We start from the raw sequence: 24,529 nt of genomic DNA, 5'->3' as shown, positions 1-24,529 counted from the left end.
TGTGGTCGGCCTAGATTCGTAGCGACGTCTAATCTGTACTATTAAACAGCTTAAACGGACATACGGGCCAACAGTTCCAGTTGCAGGTTGCGTATGTAACGGCTGCCAGGGGCAAAAAAGTGATTTTCAATATTTCATATCATTATTGTCCTAATTTAAAATGCTATTATAATCTACTCATTTAGAGTCATAATCTTATGTGAAAAGTTCAACACGACAAGTCAACCATTAAAGTTAGAAACTGTTTGTTTGATGGGGCGGAGAGGGGGGGGGGGGTTGGGCAGCGTAACTCACGGCGCACAAATTACTCGTACTGTATTTATTCAATATTATGAGGACGAGAACACTTAGTGACTTTCACCAAAGTTTGCACATTATTTCAAACCTTTACACGGACCTTTTTGTCGCTGACAACACCCACAAAATAATGAAAGGAAAAACTGCATTGATTGACTGTTCCGTCGGTTTTTGGTAGAATATTTTATACACTATGAATGAAAATACATACGACGCTGGTGTAATAGTGTACAGTATTTATTATTTCATGAACCGGTTTCAGACTGTTAGGCCATCATCAGATACAAAGATTAATATGTGGTGCAGTGAAATTTTTGTATGATCAAAGATTTTAAACTAGTGCAGCTACAGAGTGTGTCCATTCCAAAGATGAAAATTGTTAATGCTAGTTTTAGAAATAAAACGAGAGAAATTATTTCATTGATAATGCGATGTAAGATTATTTAACTAAGATTAAATATGTGACGCATTATCTAATGAACTATGTAACAAATTACATCAACCATTCTTAGAAAAAAATAAAAAGAACAATAAACTTCGAAGACATGTTTATTAAAAACAAGTTTACTTTGTTCAGTTTATCGCTTACTGCATTTTCGTTGTTCGTGCAGCAAAACTCCAGACCTCGCCATACGTTTTAATTTTATCAGTTTACTACTAACTCGACTCGCAAGAAATATTGCAGACAATATCTACGTACACCACATGAGTAAATATGTAAAATTATGTCATTGTGCGACATCTGGCCCAGGTGATATGGCTTCATGAACATTGAGTGCGTTTTATACATACGAGTTCGATTCTTTACAGAATGTGGTTATATTAGACATGGTACAAAAGGGATAGTGGCATCGTTTTGTCGGCCTTGTGATGTATACTTTTATAGCCAAGACAAAAGTTTTGTGAAGCAATTCCAGAACGCTTCTGCATTGTTGCAGAGCCAGAGAATAATATCGTCTAGCGAAAAATTGCTTTACTCTTCACACCCTGTTACTGCATCAGCCGACAGCTCTGGTATTAGCAGCATCAGTTGACGGCTTTGATATTAACAGGCCTATGTATGTTGAAACACGCACAACTTGCATTAAAATGGTACGTGAATTACTAATGTTTTTAAATGTTAACGAGATATATTTTCCGCTGTCATTATTAAAATTGAAATATGTCCAATAGTGACGTTCACGAAATGTGGTTGATGCAAGTCTTTATTATGTTTTTCATGCTTTTGTGTTAGATCCCGCACTAAATGCTGTGTGCCAACCGATGACGATAAGAAATTACAATTTTAATGACTTCATTCCCATAACTTTCTCATGTGTAAGTGAATATGTTAATAACTAAATGTTCTGGGATTGAAGCAGTGCACCAAATGAGTCTTCCTAAACATTGGGACGTGTGTGGGATGAAATGTACTATCGCGCAGATGTAGGATGATAGACGACACGCATATTAATCATTCGTAACGCATATAAACAAGAAATTTGCAATGTGTGTTAAGTTTTTTGTTGTTGTTGTTGTGGTCTTCAGTCCTGAGACTGGTTTGATGCAGCTCTCCATGCTACTCTATCCTGTGCAAGCTTCTTCATCTCCCAGTATCTACTGCAACCTACATCCTTCTGGATCTGCTTAGTGTATTCATCTCTTGGTCTCCCTCTACGATTTTTACCCTCCACACTGCCCTCCAATGCTAAATTTGTGATCCCTTGATGCCTCAAAACATGTCCTACCAACCGATCCCTTCTTCTAGTCAAGTTGTGCCACAAACTTCTCTTCTCCCCAATCCTATTCAATACCTCCTCATTAGTTACGTGATCTACCCACCTTATCTTCAGCATTCTTCTGTAGCACCACATTTCGAAAGCTTCTATTCTCTTCTTGTCCAAACTAGTTATCGTCCATGTTAGAATCCCGAAATTTATTTAAAATAACCTTATTAATTTTGCTTGCATTGCTACTTGGAAAAGTGCTGTCTCTCTGGTCAGACGATACAGGAACAGAGAAAATGCCTCTTGGCGCCAATCTGTGCAGTGGAAGCATCCAACTTCACCGAGAGAAAAAAAAAAAAAAAAAAAAAACTCGCATGAACAAATCAAGATTCAGAGCGTTGATGATTGTTTTTTTTTAATATATTCATAGAATTGTGGATTCCTCAAGGTCAGACTATTAATCAATGTTACTACCTTGAGCTTCGTATTCAACTCCCAGAGGGAATAAGGAAAAACAACGACCCGAATTGTGGAAGTAAAAATCATGGTTTCTGCATGTAGACAAAACATCGGTTCATTCCGCATTGTCTGCTAAGAGGTTTCTAGCAAAGTATAGCATCCCAGTGTAAGACCAAACAGCTTATTCCCCTGACCTAGAACCATGTGCTTTTATCTATACCCCAAGGTCCAATCTGCATTAAAAGGAACAAGGTTTCAGTCTCTTGCAGCAGTGAAAGGAACAGCGATACGTGTCATCAAGGACGTCACAGAGGAAGACGTCCAGTATGTTTTTCATCGATGGGAAATCCGCGTTCAGCTTTGTAGGGGTGTAGAAGGGGAATATATTGAGGGTGGCAATAACTAAATATGTGTGTTTTTTAAATGAAATGTTGTACAGCAATAGTGCCATTGTTTTGTAGCCAAACATCTTATGTTAGACTGCTTTCGACGGCAGACAAAACTCAAACGGAGCAAGATCGGCCACTCTGATAATGTCCGACATAGGTACTTAAGTGGAAAATCAGTATGTAGGACGTGGTCCGACATTTGGTTGGGTTGTTTTGGGGGAGGAGACCAAACAACGAGGTCATCGGTCTCATCGGATTAGGGAAGGATGGGGAAGGAAGTCGGCCGTGTCCCCGTTTCAAAGGAACCATCCCGGCATTTGCCGGAACCGATTTAGGGAAAGCATGGAAAACCTAAAATCAGGATGGCCGGACGCGGGATTGAACTGTCGTCCTCCCGAATGCGTCATCTCGCTCGGTCGCGACATTGGAACGGGGGGGGGGGGGGGGGGGGGAAGGTTCAAGGGTTCAAATGGCTCTAAGCACTATGGGGCTCTCAACATCGGAGGTCATCAGTCTCCTAGACTAAGAACTACTTTAACCTAACTAACCTAAGGACATCACACACATCCATGCCCGAGGCCGGATTCGAACCTGCGACCGTAGCAGCAGAGAGGTTGCGGACTGAAGCGCCTAGAACCGCTCGGTCACTGCGGTCAGCGAACGGTTGTGGGGGGGGGGGGGGGGGGGGAGGACTTACAAACGTTCTGCAGAGGTCTTTGACGTTGTACTCTATCTTCGGTTTTAGTGTTGCAACTCATTCGTCAGTTAACGTACTACACTAAGCAGGAAGACGTGAATCGCCAGTCACTGAGGCGAAATAGGCTTTAAACTCGCTGCGAGTGAGTCAGCTTCATTTGGCTGCGCCACGGCTGGCGGAACTTTCATTTGGAGGCGATTTCCCGGCAGCGGCCGCTCTGCAGAATGCGGCAGGCCCCTTCCTCTCCGCCCCCACCCACACCCCCACCACGGCTGGGAACTCAATTTCATAGAGTGGCGTGATGGGCAGCGCGGAGCCGCCCGCTGACTCACTTCACCGGCCACTCCTGGCATCCTGTGCGACGCCGCGCACGAAACTGAGACAGCTAAACGTCTACCACGGTGTCATCAAGGTCGTTGTGTTTCGAGATGCAGTCTGGCAAAAGCAAAGCTCTGTACACTGAGGTCATGGGACAGCGAAAATATGCAGCCGGCGGTAGTATCGCTTACGTAAGGTATAAAAGGACAGGTCGTTGTCGGAGCTGTCATTTGTACTCATGTGATTCACGTGATGAGGTTTCCGACATGATTATGGTCACACAACAGGAAGTAACAGACTTTGAGCGCGGAATGATAGTTGGAGCTAGACTCATGGGACAAGACATTAAAATCGTTATTCCGAGGTCCATAGTGTCAAGACTATTCAAATGGCTCTGAGCACCATGGGACTTAACATCTGTAGTCATCAATCCCCTAGAACTTAGAACTACTTAAACTTAACTAACCTAAGGACATCACACACATCCATGCCTGAGGCAGGATTCGAACCTGCGACCGCAGCGGTCACGCGGTTCCAAACTGAAGTGCCTAGAACCGCACGGCCACACAGGCCGGCGTCAAGACTGTGCCGGGAATACTGCATTTCAGGCATTACCTCTCACCACGGACAAGGAAGTAGTCAACGGCCTTCACTTAACGACCGAGAGCAGTAGCGTTTGCCTAGAGTTGTCAGTGTTATCAGGCAAGCAACCCGCGTGAAATACCGCAGAAATCGATGTGGTACGTACGACGAACGTATCCGTTATTAGAACATTGCGGCGAAATTTGGCGTTAATGGGGTATGGCAGCAGATGATCGGCGCGAGTGTCCCTGCTAATAGCACGACATCGCCTGCAGTGTCTCTCGACCATCTCAGTTGGACCCCACACGACTGGAACACGTAGCCTGGTCAGATGAGTCCCAATTTCAGTTGCTAAGAGTTGATGGTAGGGTTCGAGTTTGGCACAGGCCCCACGAAGCCAAGATGTCAATAATTTTCCCATCCAGATCGCCCAACACGAATCCCATCGAAAGTTTATGGGACATAATCGAGAGGTCAGTTCGTGCACAAGATTCTGCACCGTCAATATTTTCGCAATTATGGACGGCTATAGAGGCAACATATCTTAATATTTCTACAGGGCACTCGCAACGACTTGTACAGTCCATGCCACATCGAGTTGCAGCGCTACACGAAGCAAAAGGAGGTCCGACAAGATATTAGGAGGTAACCCATGACTTTTGTCACCTGATCGTAGTGGCGTCTGCCCCCGGTAGCTGAGTGGTCAGCGCGACAGAAAGTCAAATCTAAGGGCCCGGGTTCGATTCCCGCCTGGGTCGGAGATTTTCTCCGCTCAGGGACTGGGTGTTGTGCTGTCATCATCATCATTTCATCCCCATCGACGCGCAAGTAGCCGAAGTATCGTCAAATCGAAAGACTTTCACCCGGCGAACGGTCTACCCGACGGGAGCTCCTAGTCACACGACATTTACGTTTTCTATTGTAGTGGCTGAGGAGTATTAAGTAATGCGAGGTCTTTTCAAAAAGTATCGGAAGTTTTGCAATTTTGCGGGTTGTATTACCCCGATTCGCACGATTTTTCGTTGTTGTGTTGGTAAACGTATCTGTACAGTGGCAGTCATGTTGGATGTTTAGTCTCTTGGTTACTGGTGGCGATTATTGATTCGTTTGAAAAATGAATCAAAGAATTTGCATTAAATTTTGCTATAAAGACGGAATAAAGTGTAACAAAGTTTTAGAAATGTTGAATATTGGTTTTGGTGGGTCTGCTATGCGTAAAATAAGGGGTTACGAGTGGTATAAGTGTTTCCAAGATTGCCACGAACTAAATTTCTGGGCGCCCCAGCATATCAACAACAGCTGAAAAGGTGGAAAAAGTTAAAGAAATGATTATGAATGATCGGCCAGTCACAATCAGAGAAGCACATCAATTTGCTCTTGCAATGAAATCTTTTCGGTTGTTTTGGATGTGAAACGTGTGACAGCAAAATTTATGCCATTGGTGTCTCCTGCAAAAACATAGGCGAATGGAAGTTGCTCAGCACTCGATAAATGAAGTCATGAACGATGCAGAGCTACTGAAACGTATCATAACAGGTGACGAAACATGGGTGTATGGATTTGACGTCCCAGTGGAGGCAGTCTGGATCGCCAAGACCGGAAAAAGCTCGGCAAATGCTATCGAATGTGAAGGTTCTGCTCACTGTTTTCTTCGATTCCAGCGGCATCGTACATCATGAGTAGTTGTCAAAAGGTCAAACGATCAATAAGGAGTACTACCTATAAATTCAACTCCGTTTCCAAGAGCAGTCCTCCAAATATCCCGGGTTTTTGTGGGGAAACAATTCATGGCTTTTGCATCACAATGCACGTGCTTTCACTTCATTGCTAGTTCGTTAAATTTTGGCGAAAAACAACGCTATAATGATGCCCCGGTTTCCAGGTTCTCCTGATATGGCCCCGTGTGTCTTTTTTGTGTCACCGAAAATTAAGAGAATCCTAAAGGACCGTCGTTTTATAAGCATAGATGAGATTAAAAGTGCATCGCTGAAAGAGCCAAGTGCTGTCGCAAAGATCGAGTTCCAGAAGTGTTTCGGGGATTGGAAGAAGCGCTGGCGTAAGTTTATAATATCCAGCGCGCACTGCTTTGAACGCGATAATATTAATGTAGATGAATAAATAAATTTGTTTTCAAGAAAATGAAAATTCCCGGTGGTTTTTGAACACATACCATACACTGATGTGGCAAAACATTATGACTACTGCCGAGAAAGGAATTACAAAGTATTGGACGTCCACGCCTTTTGACAAATAGTGGAGATCGGAGTTTAATGTGCTCTGTAAGGCAGCATAGGTGCCAATAGATCTGACGTTACAGTACCAGGTGGTTATAATTAAAGTGCAGCTACGCAAGGAAGTCAAGTGTGGGCTGTAATTATCGTATGACAGCGAAACTTGGTAGATGTGCTAATGCGTTAATGCGGAACCGATTTACGTTGGAAAGCAAATTAGTTCCAATTGTGGTCACCAGGTGCACATCTGGCTTTGTACATTGTATGATGGTGTGGCATCCACGCTGTCATTTGACAAGCCACAATGTCAGTGAACAGCATGGCTATCGAGAAGCCTGTGCGCTGTTAGTGAAACTGTTTTATGTGAACGGAAGCAATTATAGTGCAGCACTGAGAGAGTATCGCTGACCGAAAGGTCTGAGGAGAGGCTGGATGTCATTAAATGGTTTGAAGAAGGTGATAATGAAATTTGAAAACATGAGTGAGCTTGGTGTGGCATTTGGAAGAGGAAGACATTTTATCCCTGTGGAAATTATCGACGAGGTTGATGTTGCTGTAACTGATCATGCACCACGTGGCCCCCGTAGGGGTAGTTCTCTTACAGTGCCATGACAGTTGTCCATTGAATGCTCAACAGCTCTGATAGTTTTACAGTCTGTTTTTCCGGTAAATAAATGTAAATGTCGTGTGACGAGGGCCTCCCTTCGGGTTTGCCCTTTTGTTTGTAGAATGGATCGAAATTGTGGCATGTGGCCGAGCAATATTAAGTGGAATGACGAGGCACATCTTACACTACAGCTTGCACGGAATACACAGAACTGCTTAATTTGGGGTTCTCGAAGAGCCATTGTACTCGTCATATGTGACTATGTGGTGTGGGATTCACATGTGTCTTTACTCTGGGTCCGTTCTTCTTTGAAGAGAATACATCCGGAGGCCCTGTCAGGTGTACCATGACTTCTGCATAGTATCGAGATCTGCGTGTACAGCAACTGATTCCTTCTTTGGAAGAGCGCAACTGTGTGGAAACCACTGTTTTCATGCTAGATGGGGCAACAGCTCATGTCGGTTGCTCAGACAGTGACAGATCTGGTTAATGCAAACTACCACGAAGGTTCCATTATACAGGGTGTCCCAAAATAATGTATTGACTCTTTGAAACTGAACATCTCTTTAATGAAAGGGATTACAAATACAGTTTTAGTGGTGTTAGGTGCTTCATGGTCCGACTTAAGGTGGTAAATGTTCGAACTGGTGTCCGTCCATCGCAATACACCGTCGACAACGACTTACGACTGAACGACATGCCAATTTTATCGTTTCCAACGGAATAGCATCACAAGCTTGTTCAATTTGCTGTCTAAGATCATCCAGTGTGTGTGGTCTCGAAGCGTAAACTGTGTTCTTGAGAGTACCCCACAGAAAGAAGTCTAGAGGAGTTAAATCTGGAGATCGAGCGGGATACTCCACACTGTCTCTTCGTCCTATCCATCTGGCAGAGAATGTACGATTGAGAAATGCCCTCATATCCAGGTGAAAGTGAGGTGGCGTCCCACCCTGTTGACAGTAATAATCTTCATTTCCAAACAGAACGCTAAGACCAGGAGTTATCGTCTCAAACATTTCCAAATACGAGTCGCCCGTGACAGTGTTGTCAAAGAAGTACCTCTAGAAGCCAGACCACACCAGACTATTACTCATGGTGGGTTAACTTGTCCTTTCTCGGTTATGTATGAATTCTCCCTGGCCCATTACACGCAATTATTGCGGTTAATTGTTCCATCACGTTTAAACGTCGCTTCATCTGACCAAAGAATTCGGTCTTGGAAACGTTGCTCTTCTTTACATCTGTTAATGAACCACTCACAAAATTCGCTTCGCCTATCAGGATCATCCTCGTTAAAGAGCATGGAGAAGTCTTGGAATGTAAGGCTTAAAGTTCTGAGACCGCACACTCCTATGAACACTGCTTCTCCAGATCCCAGTCTTACGAGAGCATTGCCTTACAGATTTCTTCGGGGAACGTGTGTATGCCCGGATTATTGCATCAACACTCTCATTGTCTGTTGAACTTCTTTTTCGTCCACCATGTCCCTTCTTCATATCGTGCACCGTTCCTTCGACTTTAAACTTATCTCTGATTCTTGTAGTTGTTACTCTTGTCGGTGTTGGTGTTCCCAATTCAGCTCTCCAACGTCGTCGTACCGCACTCAAATTCTCTGTTTTCCAGTAACACTTAAGCACCCATTTCCGTTGTTCAAACATAACGCCATGTTTGCTGACAATCCTGAAACAAAAGAAAGCATTATTATGTTTTTCACCGCCTTCTAGGTTATTACCCATTAAAATTGTATTTCTGTCTCCTTTAATTAAAGAAATATTCTGTTTCAAAGAGTGTATACATTATTTTGGGACACTCTGTATATGAAACAGAGGTTTTCCACATGCAAGGTCTGCAAGATCACCTGATCTCAATCCATGTGACTTTTGGTTCTGGAGGCATTTAAGAGAACGCGTTTGCCAGGAACAGGTCTCTTCTTGATCTGAAAACCAGCGTACAGGAACACGTTGCTTAGATTCCACCAGAACTGCTGCGAGCAACTATTGATAACATTGTTTTACCGATGCAGCATCTCGTCGACGTCTCCGGTGCTGATACTGAAGAAATCCTGTAAATGGAGGTTAATAATACACTGAGGGGCCAAATAAACTGGTACTCCTGCCTAATATCGTGTAGGGCCCTCACGAACATGCAGGAGTGGTGCAACACGACGTGGCATGGCCTCGACTAATGCCTGAAGTAGTGCTGGAGGGAAGTGACACTATGAATACTGCAGGGCTGTTCATAAATACGTATGAGTACGAGGGGATGGAGATCTCTTCTGAACAGCACGTTACAAGGCATTCCAGATATGCTCAATAATGATCATGTCTGGGGAGTTTGGTGGCCAGCTGAAGTGTTTAAACTTAGAAGAGTGTTCCTGGAGCCACTCTGCAGCAATTCTGGAAGTGTGGGGTGTCGCATTGTTCTGCTGGAATTTCCCAAGTCCGTTGGAAGGCACAATGGACATGAACGGATGCAGGTGAACAGACGGGATGCTTACGTACGCGTCACCTGCCCGATTCGTAACTAGATTTATCAGGTGTCACGTATCACTCCAACTGCACGCGCTCCACACCATTACAGAGCCTCCACCAGCTTGAAAAGTCCCCTGCTGACATGCAGGGTCCATGGATTCAAGAGGTTCTTCATACCCGTACACGTCCATCCGCTCGCTACAATTTGAAATGAAAATCGTCCGTCCAGGCAAAAAGTTTCCAGTCATCAATAGTCCAACTTCGGTGCTGACGGGCGTAAAGCTTTGTGTCGTGCAGTAATCAAGGGTGCACGAGTGGTCTTTCGGGTCCGAAAGTCCATGTCTATAACGTTTCGTTGAATGGCTCGCACGCTGACACTTGTTGATGGCCCAGCATTGTAATCTGCAGCAATCTGCGGAAGGGTTGCTCTTCTGTCACGCTGAACAATTCAGTCGTCGTTGTTCCCATTCTTGCAGAATCTTTTTCCGGCCGCAGCGATGTCGGAGAATTGATATTTTACCGGATTCCTGATATTCACGGCACACTCGTGAAATAGTCGTACGGTAAATTCCTCATTTCATCGCTATCTCAGAGATGCTGTGTCCCATCGCTCATGCGCCGACTATAACACCACGTTCAATCTCACTTAAGTCTTGATCACTTGAGCCGCGCGGGATTAGCCGAGCGGTCTCAGGCGCTGCAGTCATACACAGTGCGGCTAGTCCCGGCGGTGGTTCGAGTCCTCCCTCGGGCATGGGTGTGTGTGTTTGTCCTTAGGATAATTTAGGTTAAGTAGTGTGTCAGCTTAGGGACTGATGAGGGATTCTTTTGGGGGAAGAGACCAAACTGCGAGGTCATCGGTCTCATCGGATTAGGGAAGGACGGGGTGGGAAGTCGGCCGTGCACTTTCAAAGGAGCCATCCCGGCATTTGCCTGGAGCGATTTAGGGAAATCACGGAAAATTAATCAGGATGGCCGGACGTGGGATTGGACCGTCGTCCTCCCGAATGCGAATCCCTCGTGACCTTAGCAGTTAAGTCCCATAAAATGTCACACACATTTGAACATTTTTTCTTGATCACTTGCCATTGTAAAAGCAGTAAACGATCTGGCAACTGCTCCAGACACTTGTCTTAAATAGGCGTTGCCGTCCGCAGCACCGTATTCTGCCTGTTTACATCTCTCTGTATTTGGATACGCAAGCCTATACGAGTTTCTTTGGCGCTTTATCACTCACTTGACCTCTACTGCCCTCTCCCGTTCCTAATCCATTATATATGGAAACATTTCTGTACGTCTTTGTAGCATTCGTAGCGGCAGATTTTCATCTGGTGGCCGAAATTGGAGCTAATTTTTTCAGCATAAATCGGTTCTGCGTTAACTCATTAGAAACTCCATACAGTTTCGCTGCCGTACGATAATTACCGCCCACATTAGACTTCTGTCAGTAGCTGTACTTTAGTTATAACCGCCCGCTACAATGCTGGTCCAGCCACAAGTGTTTGGGCACACCGTTCACGGGACATTGTTGTGCATAGGCCTCAGCAGCGGACGACCCCTACGTGTTCGCACGTTGATCCAACGATATCAAAATATAAGTTACGGTTTCAGTGGGCATGAAATTGTCCATATTGGACCGTCGATCAGTGGAAGTGTATCGCCTGGTCGTATGAATTAAGTTTCTTGTTAGAGCAGGTCGACGACGGCCGTGTCTGGATAGGCAATTACTTGTGTCGGAGAGGGACACGAGCCCGGATTTCCAGCTTTGCACGAGCAGACGGCTTAACCGCTTTGGCTATCTGTGCACGACCCACGACCAGACCCGAAGTTCCATATGTTGCTTCTGCGTCACAATCGGCACTAGTACACACATTATGTAATTCCCGCGAGAAGCGCTACACAGACGATGGACAGGTTATTGATGCGGCAAGACGTTGGCTCCAACGTCGACTAGTAGAGTGTACAATGTGTACATACAAACCAACGCAGTAAGGTGGCGTAAGGCCATCGACCTGCTTTCTGAAAAAAAAAAAACATGTTGCATTACTTATTGAACACCTTTCGTATGCAGCCTATTCCGTCCGAATGTTCATTAGAGTATCGTGTAAAAATGTGAAGTAAATGGCAAAGAAATTTTAGAGGTTTTTGATCATGTTTGTCCTCCATATATTGCATATAGGTCAAAATATATAGTTTATATCTATCCTAACGTTCACTAGAGCGTCGTGTAAAAAAGTGAAGTAAATCGGTCGATAAATTTTCGTGATTTTTGGTAACAACATTTCCCCCCTAAAGGAGGTAGGGTAAATACGTGAGCCGGGCTAGTGGATACGACTGGACGTGCATATCACCACATCCCTCGTGTACGCCCGCCACCTAATCCACACCGCTTCAGAGGGTAGTGCGGACTGCGTTAGTGTGAGTGGAGCAGTGCAAAGGGGGCAATGGTACTCTCAGTGGAGCAGAGGGTGTTTGTTGTGGAAAGTTACTTGACAACAAAGTCGTGGAAAAGGTGTGGTCAGTAGTTTTCTGAGAGGTTCAATGGTGTCCAAGTGCCAGCAAAGAGTGCAACGCTTAGTCCTAAAAGGCGCCAGACAGGATCTGTTTTGAGCAAGTCAAAAAACATTCCGAAACTCGCCCGCAGACGAGAAAATGTGGCTGTAATTAACCAGAAAATGCTTCAGAGTTCTACCAAATCAGCCCGACGCATGTCGCAAGAGAGCGGCATATCACGTCGATCATGCGGACGAAATCTCCACCTGGACCTGTTCTCCGGGCCATTTTTATGTGCGCCACACTGTATACGTAATATACAGGGTGTAATAAAAGTTTCAACGAGATCAGATTGTAAATTTTCTCAGTGGGCATGTATGCACAGATGTCAGTTCTCACGCAACTGTTGAAGCAAGTCATCAACAAAGACTTTCCGTCAATTTTTGGTTCAAAAAAAGGCTCTGAGCACTGTGGGACTTATATTCTGAGGTCATCAGTCCCCTAGAACTTAGAACTACTTAAACCTAACGAACCTAAGGACATCACACACATCCATGCCCGAGGCAGGATTCGAACCTGCGACCGTAGCGGTTGCGCTGTTCCAGACTGTAGCGCCTAGAACCGCTCGGCCACCTCGACGGCTCAATTTTTGGGCTGGCATTGTTTGTGACTGTTTCCTAGAGCTTAATTTCCTTTCACCCAGGCTCAACGGACAAAGTTATCATAATTTTGTGAAGAATTTTCTACCAGATCTGTTAGCACATGTGCCTTTAGCTGTGCGACATAGCTCTTTTTCCATGTTACAGTTCATTTTCTCCACTCATTAATCGTGGGAAACACACAAGAACAGAACGTTAGAATCATGGGGAACATGCGCTCTTGGTGACGTCTGGTTACGTTATGCACCATCAGTGTTTTGTTTTACATGTCCCGGTTGCCATGCGACGTACGTCATTGCTTGTTTACAGCAACATCAACTGTTCCAACGATCAGTACGACCGTTGCAAGCTCACAGGTTACTACGTAGAGTTAATCAAAGACTTGGCTTGAGCAATGGCAGTGTACACAAATGGAGAGATCGCAGATGCCCATTTGATGTATGGTTAACTGACGTCGATGGCGCTCGCTCTCAACGTCTGTACCGGGAGTGATTGTCAGGACGAAAATGCCCCAACACGGCAATGTTTGAAGCCGTTGATCCTTGTCTTAGGGAACTTGGGGCATTTAAGCCTGTTACTCGCGACCGGGGGAGGCCTAGAAGGACGGGAGGTGGCAATTCTTCATGCAGTTGACGACTACCCTTGGTGTCAGTACAACACTGAATGTTGACCAAATGGCGAGTGTTACACGAGAACCACCTGTATCCATACCATTTACAGCGCGTGCAGGCGATATCAGTAGCTGTTTTTTCTGCTCGGATACTCTTGTTAACGCTAGACCCGCCAGGTTAGGCCGAGAGCGTTAATGCGCTGCTTCCTGGACTCCGGTAGGCGCGCCTGCCCCGGATCGAATCCGCCCGGCGGATTAACGACGTGGGCCGGTGTGTCGGCCAGCCTGGATGTGGTTTTTAGGCTGTTTTCCACGTCCCGCTAGGTGAATACCAAGCTGATCCCCACATCCTGCTTCAATTACACGACACGCAGACATTTGTCGCACTTCCGCACTATTTCATTGTTTACACTAGACGCAGACAGCTGGGGTAGACTGATTCCGTCCTGGGGGGTATGGGGTGGCGGCAGGAAGGGCATCCGGCCACCCCTTTATATTAACCTTGCCACATCCGTTGTAACCACGCCGACCCTGCGAATATTGCGGGACAAAGGCGCAAGTGAAAGAAAGTACTCTTGTTAACCCTAATTTCAGTGCAACGGTGCTGTTCACAGGTAAGGCGTCATTTCAGTGAGATTAGATTGTACATTTTCACAATCGGCATGTATGGGCAGACGTCAATTCTCATGCAGCTGTTGAAACAAGTCATGGACAAAGATTTTCTGTCAATCTTTGGGCCGGCATTGTTTGTGACTTTGATAGAGCCCGACTTCTTTCACTCAAGCTCAACAGACGAAGTTATCATAATTTCCTAGAGAATTTTCTACCTGATCTGTTAGCAGATACGTCTGTAGCTGTGCGACGAAGCCTGTACTTTGTGCACGATAGCATACCTCCTCATTTTAGTGTCAATGCCCGTCGGCTTCTAAATAACAGATTCAGTTACAGAATAAGTAGGGACAGACCAATTGCCTGGCCTCCACGCTCTCTAGACCTAAACCCACTGAACTTTTATATGGGGGGCATTTGAAAGCTCTTATGTAAGGCAGCCCAGTACAAGATGTTCCGAGTTTCCGTGCCCATATTATGGAAGGCTGCGAAACCAGAGATCTACATCTACGTGATTACTCTGCTCTTCACAATAAAGTGCCTGGCAGAGGGTTCAATGAACCACCTTAAAGCTGTCTCTCTACCGTTCCACTCATGAACGGCACGCGGGAAAAACGAGCACTTAAATTTTTCGGTGCGAGCCCTGATTTATTTTATCGTGATGATCATTTCTCCCTGTGTAGGTGGGTGCCAGCAGAATATTTTCGTAATCGGAGAAGAAAACTGGCGATTGAAATTTCATGAGAAGATCCCGTCGCAACGAAAAACGCCTTTGTTTTAATGACTGCCACTCCAATTCACGTATCATGTCTGTGATACTATTTCCCCTATTTCGCGATAATACAAAACGAGCTGCCCTTCTTTGTACTTTTTCGACGTCATCCGTCAGTCCCACCTGATGCGTATCCCACACCGCACAGCAATACTCCAGAATAGGGCGGATAAGCATGGTGTAAGCAGTCTCTTTAGTAGACCTGTTGCACCTTGTAAGTGTTCTGCCAATGAATCGCAGTCTTTGGTTTGCTCTACCCACAATATTATCTATGTGATCGTGCCAATGTAGGTTATTTGTAATTGTAGTCCCTAAGTATTTAGCTGAATTTACAGCCTTCAGATCTGAGTGACTTATCACGTAATCGAAATTTAGCTAATTTCTTTTAGTACTCATATGAATAACTTCACACTTTTCTTTATTAGGGTCAATTGCCACTTTTCGCACCATACATATATCTTATCTAAATCATTTTGCAATTCGTTTTGATCATCTGATGACTTTACAAGACGATAAATGACAGCGTCATCTGCAAACAATTTAAGACGGCTACTCAGATTGTCTCCTATGTCGTTAATGTTGATCAGGAACAATAGAGGGCCTGTAACACTTCCTTGGGGAACGCCGGACATTACTTCTGTTTTACTCGATGACTTTCCGTCTATTACTACGAACTGTGGCCTTTCTAACTGGAAATCACGAATCCAGTCGCACAACTGAGGCGATACTCCGTAGGCACGCAGTTTGGTTAGAAGACGCTTGTGAGGAACGGTGTCAAAAGCCTTCTGGAAATCTAAAAATATGGAATCAATTTGACATCTCCTGTGGATAGCACTTATTACTTCATGAGCTAGTTGCGTTTCACAAGAACGATATTTGCTGAATCCGTGCTGACTATGAGTCAATAAATCGTTTTCTTCGAGGTACTTCATAATATTCGAATACAGTATATGTTCTAAAACCCCACTGCAAATCGACGTTAGTAATATAGGCCTGTAATTCAGCAGATTACTTTTACTTCCCCTTTTGGGTGTTGGTGTGACTTGAACAATTTTCCAGTCTTTAGGTGCGGATCTTTCTGTGAGCGAGTGGTTGTATGTAATTGCTAAATATGGAGCTATTTTATCAGCATACTCTGAGAGGAACCTGACTGGTATACAATCTGGACCGGAGGCCTTGCCTTTATTAAGTGATTTAAGCTGCTTTGTTACACCGAGGATATCTACTTCTATGTTTCTCATCTTGGCAGTTGTTCTTGATTGGAATTCAGGCATATTTACTTCGTTTTCTTTGGAGAAGGAGTTTCGGAAAACGGTGTTTAATAATTCTGCTTTAGTGGCATTGTCATCAGTGACTTCATAGTTGTTATCGCGCAGTGAAGGTATTGAACTTCTGTAAAACTTAGCCAATCTCGCGTATTTTGCATTCTTTTAAATTTGGCATGCTTTTTTCGTTGTTACTGCAACAACGATCTGACCCGTTTTGTGTACTGGAGGATCAGTACCATCAGTTATTAATTTGTGATATATATCTCTTAATTGCTGTTGATACTATCTCTTTGAAAACATTCCACAACTTTTCTACACTTACATGATCAGATGGGAAGGAGTGAAGACTGTCTCTTAAAAAGGCGTTAAGAGCATTTTTATCAGCTTTTTGAAATAGATATACTTTACGTTTCTTTTTGATGGTTGTAGGTGTTACGGTATTCAGCGTAGCAACAACTGCTAGATACATCAGGGCATCCGAGATTCACTACGAGAGCGGGTACCTGCATGTGTGAATGCCCACAGAGGGCATATTGAACATCTCCTATGAGAAAGAGTTGCATATAGTATGCTGGTGAATTCTGTTGGTCTGTGTTTCCCATGATTAATGAGTTGGAGGAACATGAAAATAAAGAGTTTCATGACCCATGTTCGTATAACAATTTCTTCGTATACGTGTGAGGAATGTGTCCTGCAATTTGTGCAATACATTTTTGTTACACCCTGTATATTTATATATTTAAAAATATATAAACACGTAAGGCCAAATGTTCATTGAGTACTGTGTAAAAATTTGAGGTACACTGGTCAAGTACCTTTCGAGATATTTGGTAACAGCTATGGTTGTTGATAAAATATAGCTGCATTTTCCAAAAAAATATCGATATGTATAGGCAGTATGTTTTCTTCGATTCGTCGGTACATCGATGACGAATCCGCAATACCGAGTGCCGATGCTTATGTTTTATGTCATTTTTTCACAGTTTTCTGTAAACATTTGAAATTGTAGTAAACCGAATTTTTCTTTTACTGTGTGAAAGAGTCATACCACTTTTTGAGCTATCATTGCGTCCAGTCTTCCTCTTGGCTGTGTGGAGCAAGTATAGGTGGCAGAAAGAAGTCAGATTGCACTGGAGGGTGGCGGTGTGAAAGGAATAACATTTCCGGTGTGAAGAATAACGCAATCGGTTGCGTTAAAAGCAATTTTTAACGCAACTAGTGTGCTGTTTCTTCACATCGCCATTCTTCAAAAACAGTTGCTGAAAATGATGAGCAAAAATCTAAAAGACGAGTCTGGTCTTTGCGGTGGGCGGAGACATGTGAGGGGAAACGCTGACGCAATCGGCGCTCGCCGCTACCAACAGAAACTGTAACGTATAGCTTCACCACGCAGTTCTGACACTACAACTGCTAGGTCGCTGGCACTGGCAGAAATGAAAAACTGGGAAGTCGACATAGGGTGTTCCGGACAAATCCGATGTGTGACGAAACCGAACGACCGACTCATCGCACACCTTTTACTGTGCCACTTACATGCAGTACCATTTTTAGCAAAGTGGTCATACTCAAGGGTGAATGTGCATCGTTTTCCTTTCAGTTCCTGTTGTAAGGGAGATAAACAAGCTGCTAGCTTGTTGATTTGCAGAACATCTAATAATAAATCAATAAATCTAAACCCGGCATTATATTTACGATGTGCAGCCGATATTTTTATTGGCCGGTATGTGGATATATTCTGAGTCGATGTATCGATATATCGGATACCCGATGCTTTCAAAAATATCCACAGCTCTAGCAACAGCGTTAAATGACTACTTGTCTTTATACTGTAGTACAGATTATCAATTCCGATCAGTTACTCCTCTGAGTGTTTTTCCGTGCCTGACAGAATTACAGTGTCATAGAAAAACCTTAATTCTTCTCCCTGAACTTTGTTCCTCCCTTTCCAAATCTCTGCTGTGCTTCCTTTACTATTTGCTCGTAGTGCAGACAGAATAAGATGGGGGACGGGTTACAACGTGCTACACCCTCCCTTCTCAACTGCTACCTCCCTTTCATGCCCTTCGAGTCTGAGAACTGCAGTGTGGTGTCTGTGCGAATGGAAACTGCGGAGCGCCGTTATCTGGTGGGAGAGGAGAGTTCTCTTCTCAGTGGCGATAAGGTGACAGGGCGGAGGCTGTTCGCTGCAGCGGTACGGGGTCAGCGCCGGCCGCAGACGTGGGAAGCCGGTGTGGGGTTAACGGCCGGGGCTGTCGATACGATGCGTCGCGCAGCGGAATAAACCTCCCGCTACCGCTTGCCGTGGCAGAAAGCGCAGCGCTTTTAAAATACCCGGCGTCCAGCTTCCCTACCTGCCGCCATCTTTTGGTGCTCGCGCGTAGCGTCTTACTCCGTGCCCGTCTGCTGTGGCCGTGCGAAAGTTGTACGGCGAAATACCCTCAGACTTTGGGATCAATGTAATAGTTCCAATTCTGAAGAAAACAGGCTCAGACAGGTGTGAATATTACCGAACTACAATTTTAAACAAGGTTGTAATACAGCAACCGTACAGTCCGCCCCCGGTATATGAGCCGGCACGATAGCTCAGCGTGTTCGGTCAGAGGGTTTAGCTACCCTCTGTAATAAAAAAAAAAAAAAAAAAAACTGAGTGAACGGATCAACGAACAATCTGAAAGGGTGTCATCGGACGTCCGCCCACGAACAAATTCAACGAACAATATAGAACAAAATGAGATTAAAAAAAAGTGGTCAGCGTGACACAATGTCGATCCTAACGGCCCGGGTTCGATCCCCGGCTGGGTCGCAGGTTTTCTCCGCTCAGGGACTGGGTGTTGTGTTGTCCTAATCATCATCATTTCATCCTCATCGACGCGCAGGTCGCCAAAGTGGCGTCAAATCAAAAGACTAACACCCGGCGACCGATCTAACGGACGGGAGGCCCTCGTCACAAGCCATTATTATATTATATTATACCGTTCAAAAGTATGATAAGTATAAAACAGCCTACCGAGTGCAACAAAATTATACTTTTACCAGGTTTCGACAACGACTAGAGATTTCATCATCAGGTAATCTCCAATTACCTATAAAAAATTAGAAATAAAGATTAACATAGAGAGAACCTGAGGATCAAACTGTTTTTATTCCGAACAGATTTATTAGTAGACTGTACTAGGTTCAAATGGCTCTGAGCACTATGGGACTTATCTTCTGAGGTCATCAGTCCCCTAGAACTTAGAACTACTTAAACCTAACTAACCTAAGGACATCACACACATCCATGCCCGAGGCAGGATTCGAACCTGCGACCATAACTGTCGCGCGGTTCCAGACTGTAGCGTCTAGAACCGCTCGGCCACTCCGGCCGGCTAGAAGACTGTACTCAAATGCAGTAATTGACAGTAGGGAAAAAGAGGAGTCAGTATTACGCGTTTCTAAGTAACGTCTTTCTCCAACTATTTTTTTTATTACGCAATTGCATTAAGAATGTAACTATCATTCAAAGAAAGATGTTTGAAAATTTTCAACTCTTCAGGAATGTTACGTCTAAACTCAGATGTATATGAAACTAGCTGTGACACATGTCCGGCCTATTATATAGGACAAAAAGGATGAGCAATTTTTGTTACATACAAAGAACATGTTTTAGGGAACAAAAGGTACAAACATATACACTGAAGACTCAAACTGGTATATATGCCTAATATCGTGTAGGGCCCCCGAGAGCACGCACAAGTGACGCAACACGACGTGGAATGAATTCCTGCAGGGTGAGCCGGCCGATGTGGCCGAGCGGCTCTAGGCGCTTCAGTGTCAAACCGCACGGCCGCTACCGTCGCAGGTTCGAATCCTGCCTCGGGCATGGATGTGTGTCATGTCCTTAGGTTAGTTAGGTTTAAGTAGTTCTATGTTCTAGGGGACTGATGACCTCAGATGTTAAGTCCCATAGTGCTCAGAGCCATTTGAACCTGCAGGGTGTCCATGAATCCGTAAAAGTACGAAGGGGTGGAGGACTCTTCTGAACAGTAAGTTGCAAGGCATCCCAGATATGTTCAATAATGTTCACGTCTGGGGAGTTTTTTGGCCAGCGGAAGTGTTTAAAACTCAGAAGAGTGTTCCTGGAGCCATTCTGTAGCAATTCCGGACGTGTGGGGTGTCGCATTGTCCTGCTGGAATTGCCCAAGCCCATTGTAATGCACAGTGGACATGAATGGATGCAGGTGGTCAGACAGGATGCTTCCGTACGTGTCACCTGTCAGAGTTGTATCTAGACGTGTCAGGGGTCCCATATCACTCCAACTGCACACCCCTCACACCGTTACAGTGCCTCCACCAGCTTGAACAGTCCCCTGCTGACATGCAGGGTCCATGGGTTCATGAGGTTGTCTCCATACCCTTACACGTCCATCCGCTTGATACTATTTGAAACGAGGCTCGTCCGACCAGACAACATGTTTCCAGTCATCAGCGGTCCAATGTCAGGGTTGACGGGCCCAGGCGAGGCGTGAAGCTTTGTGTCGTGCAGTCATCAAGGGTGCACGAGTGGGCTTCGGCTCCGAAAGCCGATATCTATACTGTTACGTGAATGGTTCGCACGCTGACACTTGTTGATGGCCCAGCATTGAAATGGAAATGGAAACTGGTGGTAAAGTCTTATGGGACCATACTGCTGAGGTCATCGTTCCATAAGCGTACACACTATTTAATCTAACTTAAACTAACTTACGGTAAGGACGACACACACACCCACGCCCGAGGGAGGACTCGAACCTCCGACGGGGGGAGCCGTGCGGACCGTGACAAGACGCCAGAGACCGGCGGCTACCCCGCGCGGCTCCATCATTGAAATCTGCAGCAATTTGCGGAAGGATTGCACTTTTAACATCGAACGATTATCTTCAGTCGTCCTTGGTTTCGTTCTTGCAGGATCTTTTTCTCGGCAGCAGCGATGTCGGAGATTTGACGTTTTACCAGATTTCTGGTATTCCCGGTACACTCGTGAAATGGTCGTACTGGAAAATCCCCACTTCATCGCTACCTCGGAGGTGCTGTGTCCCATCGTTCGTGCGCCGACTGTAACACCACGTTCAAACTTCCTCTAAACTTGATTACCTGCCATTGTAGCAGCAGTAACCGATGTAACAAACACTTGTCTTATTTAGGCGTTGCCGACCACTGCACCGTATTCTGCCTGATTACGTATTTGAATACGCATGTTTATACCAGTTTCTTTGGCGCTTGAGTGTATGTTCGAGGATGTCAAATGGTTCAAATGGCTCTGAGCACTATGCGACTTAACTTCTGAGGTCATCATAGAACATAGAACTAATTAAACCTTACTAACCTAAGGACATCACACACACCCATGCCCGAGGCAGGATTCGAACCCGCGACGCAGCGGTCGCTCGGCTCCAGACTGTAGCGCCTAGAACCAACGGCCACTCCGGCCGGCCAGGATGTCACAACTTAACGTTATAGCGCGGGCTTAAACATCCCACAGAGTTGACAATGACAAAATGTCGAAATTGCATTCTTCGCTACATATATTTTTGGTAGCCATGTACGGAATGAATACTGTCACTAAATACATAAAGGCTGTGGCTCAACTCATCATCAAAATTTTGTAAGAGAGTTGCATATTACCCATTACCCCAGTCGTGTGTTTAGTTACGTCCGCGTGAGAATGTAGGTGTGACGCAATACCTATTTAACAACAGTAACGCCGGCCGGTGTGGCCGTGCGGTTCTGGCGCTACAGTCTGGAACCGCGTGACCGCTACGGTCGCAGGTTCGAATCCTGCCTCGGGCATGGATGTGTGTGATGTCCTTAGGTTAGTTAGGTTTAAGTAGTTCTAAGTTCTAGGGGACTGATGACCGCAGATGTTAAGTCCCATAGTGCTCGGAGCCATTTTTGAACAACAGTAACCTATTTAACAACAGCACCAGACACTTGTTGTCTTATATAGGCGTTGCCGACTGCTGCACCGTATTCTGCCTGTTTACATATCTCTGTATGTGAATACGCATGCCTGTAGCAAGTCATCCTTCGCCGGTCATTTATTAATCACAGGCCATAAGACTAAAATGTTAATGACGTCAGCATCCTGCACACACAGAGAGGAAAGGCTTCAGACTTAATATTCCTGAAGAACTGGGAATTTTCGAACAACTTTCTACGAATGACGGTTTCATTGTTAATGAATAGTGGCAGTTATGTAATAAAATATTTTAATGGTTCGAAGCCGTTACTAAGAAATACCTAAAATTGACTACTTTTTTTCCCTCAGCATGCACTATGAAATATCGTTTTCCTCCTTTTTCATTTATTACATTGTAGTTCTTTCGTACAAAAATGCACCTGAAATTTGGTTTTGCACTGTCGTATATAATTTTTTTTTATATAATACTAGCGATTGATAGATTTTAAACATTTTTCGGAAATTAAGTAGCTGGTATCTTCGACTGTTGCTGGGTGCCGCGACTTACTTCATGTACACCTTGTGGCAAGTTCAGCGTATGAGCCTCATAGTGTGATACCATCTGCAGTGATTTTCCGTTATAAATCTGTTCGGAATAAAAACTTTTTATACCTTTTTTCTATGTTATGCTTATTTATAATAGTTTTATGTAATTGTGAATTTTCCGATGAAGACTCCCTTAGTCGGTGTCGAAAGCTGGCAAAAGTATAATTTTGTTGCAAACGGCTGCCTGTTTTATACTTATTATTACCGAACTATCCGTTTAATAAGTCATGGTTGCAAAATCCGTGAATATAAGGAGATACTGACGAAAGGAGAAAATATTAAAATTCAGCAAATGAGGCAGACTAAACGGAATACAAACGTCTCAGAAATGATGTTGACACAAAGTACAAAATGGTTAGGTAGGACAAAAGTAAGGATATAGAAGCATGTGTAACAGCTGGGAAGAACTCTTCGAGGGCTGAACCCTAGACCGTTCGGTTAGAGTTTGAAACTTCTTTCGTATACGGCAAAATTTTTCCGAGTTTTAAATTACATAAAGTTTCAATACAAAAGTCTACCCTAAAAGAATCACGGAAGACATACGACTGTACCGTCTGAATATTGATGTTATAGTCATAAATAAAGTGAAATGTAGTGTGAGGAGGGCTATGCGAGAAGCGTTCAATGAATTCGAAAGTAAAGTTCTATGTACTGACTTGGCAGAAAATCCTAAGAAATTTTGGTCTTATGTCAAAGCGGTAGGTGGATCAAAACAAAATGTCCAGACACTCTGTGACCAAAATGGTACTGAAACAGAGGATGACAGACTAAAGGCCGAAATACTATATGTCTTTTTCCAAAGCTGTTTCTCAGAGGAAGACTGCACTGTAGTTCCTTCTCTAGAGTGTCGCACAGATGACAAAATGGTAGATATCGAAATAGACTACAGAGGGATAGAGAAACAATTAAAATCGCTCAAAAGAGGAAAGGCCTCTGGACCTGATGGGATACCAGTTCGATTTTACACAGAGTACGCGAAGGAACTTGCCCCCCTTCTTGTAGCGGTGTACCGTAGGTCTCTAGAAGAGCGTAGCGTTCCAAAGGATTTGAAAAGGGCACAGGTCATCCCCATTTTCAAGAAGGGATGTCGAACAGATGTGCAGAACTATAGATCTATATCTCTAACGTCGATCAGTTGTAGAATTTTGGAACACGTATTATGTTCGAGTATACTGACTTTTCTGGAGACTAGAAATCTACTCTGTAGGAATCAGCATGGGTTTCGAAAAAGACGGTCGTGTGAAACGCAGCTCGCGCTATTCGTCCACGAGACTCAGAGGGCCATAGACACGGGTTCACAGGTAGATGCCGTGTTTCTTGACTTCCGCAAGGCGTTCGATACAGTTCTCCACAGTCGTTTAATGAACAAAGTGAGAGCATATGGACTATCAGACCAATTGTGTGATTGGATTGAAGAGTTCCTAGATAACAGAACGCAGCATGTCATTCTCAATGGAGAGAAGTCTTCCGAAGTAAGAGTGATTTCAGGTGTGCCGCAGGGGAGTGTCATAGGACCGTTGCTATTCACAATATACATAAATGACCTTGTGGATGACATCGGAAGTTCACTGAGGCTTTTTGCAGATGATGCTGTGGTGTATCGAGAGGTTGTAACAATGGAAAATTGTACTGAAATACAGGAGGATCTGCAGCGAATTGACGCATGGTGCAGGGAATGGCAATTGAATCTCAATGTAGACAAGTGTAATGTACTGCGAATATATAGAAAGAAAGATCCCTTATCATTTAGCTACAATATAGCAGGTCAGCAACTGGAAGCAGTTAATTCCATAAATTATCTGGGAGTACGCATTAGGAGTGATTTAAAATGGAATGAT

The sequence above is a fragment of the Schistocerca cancellata genome, chromosome 8 (assembly GCF_023864275.1).
Source record: "Schistocerca cancellata isolate TAMUIC-IGC-003103 chromosome 8, iqSchCanc2.1, whole genome shotgun sequence".
Taxonomy (NCBI): domain Eukaryota; kingdom Metazoa; phylum Arthropoda; class Insecta; order Orthoptera; family Acrididae; genus Schistocerca; species Schistocerca cancellata.
Note: the sequence above shows the minus strand (reverse complement) of the source record.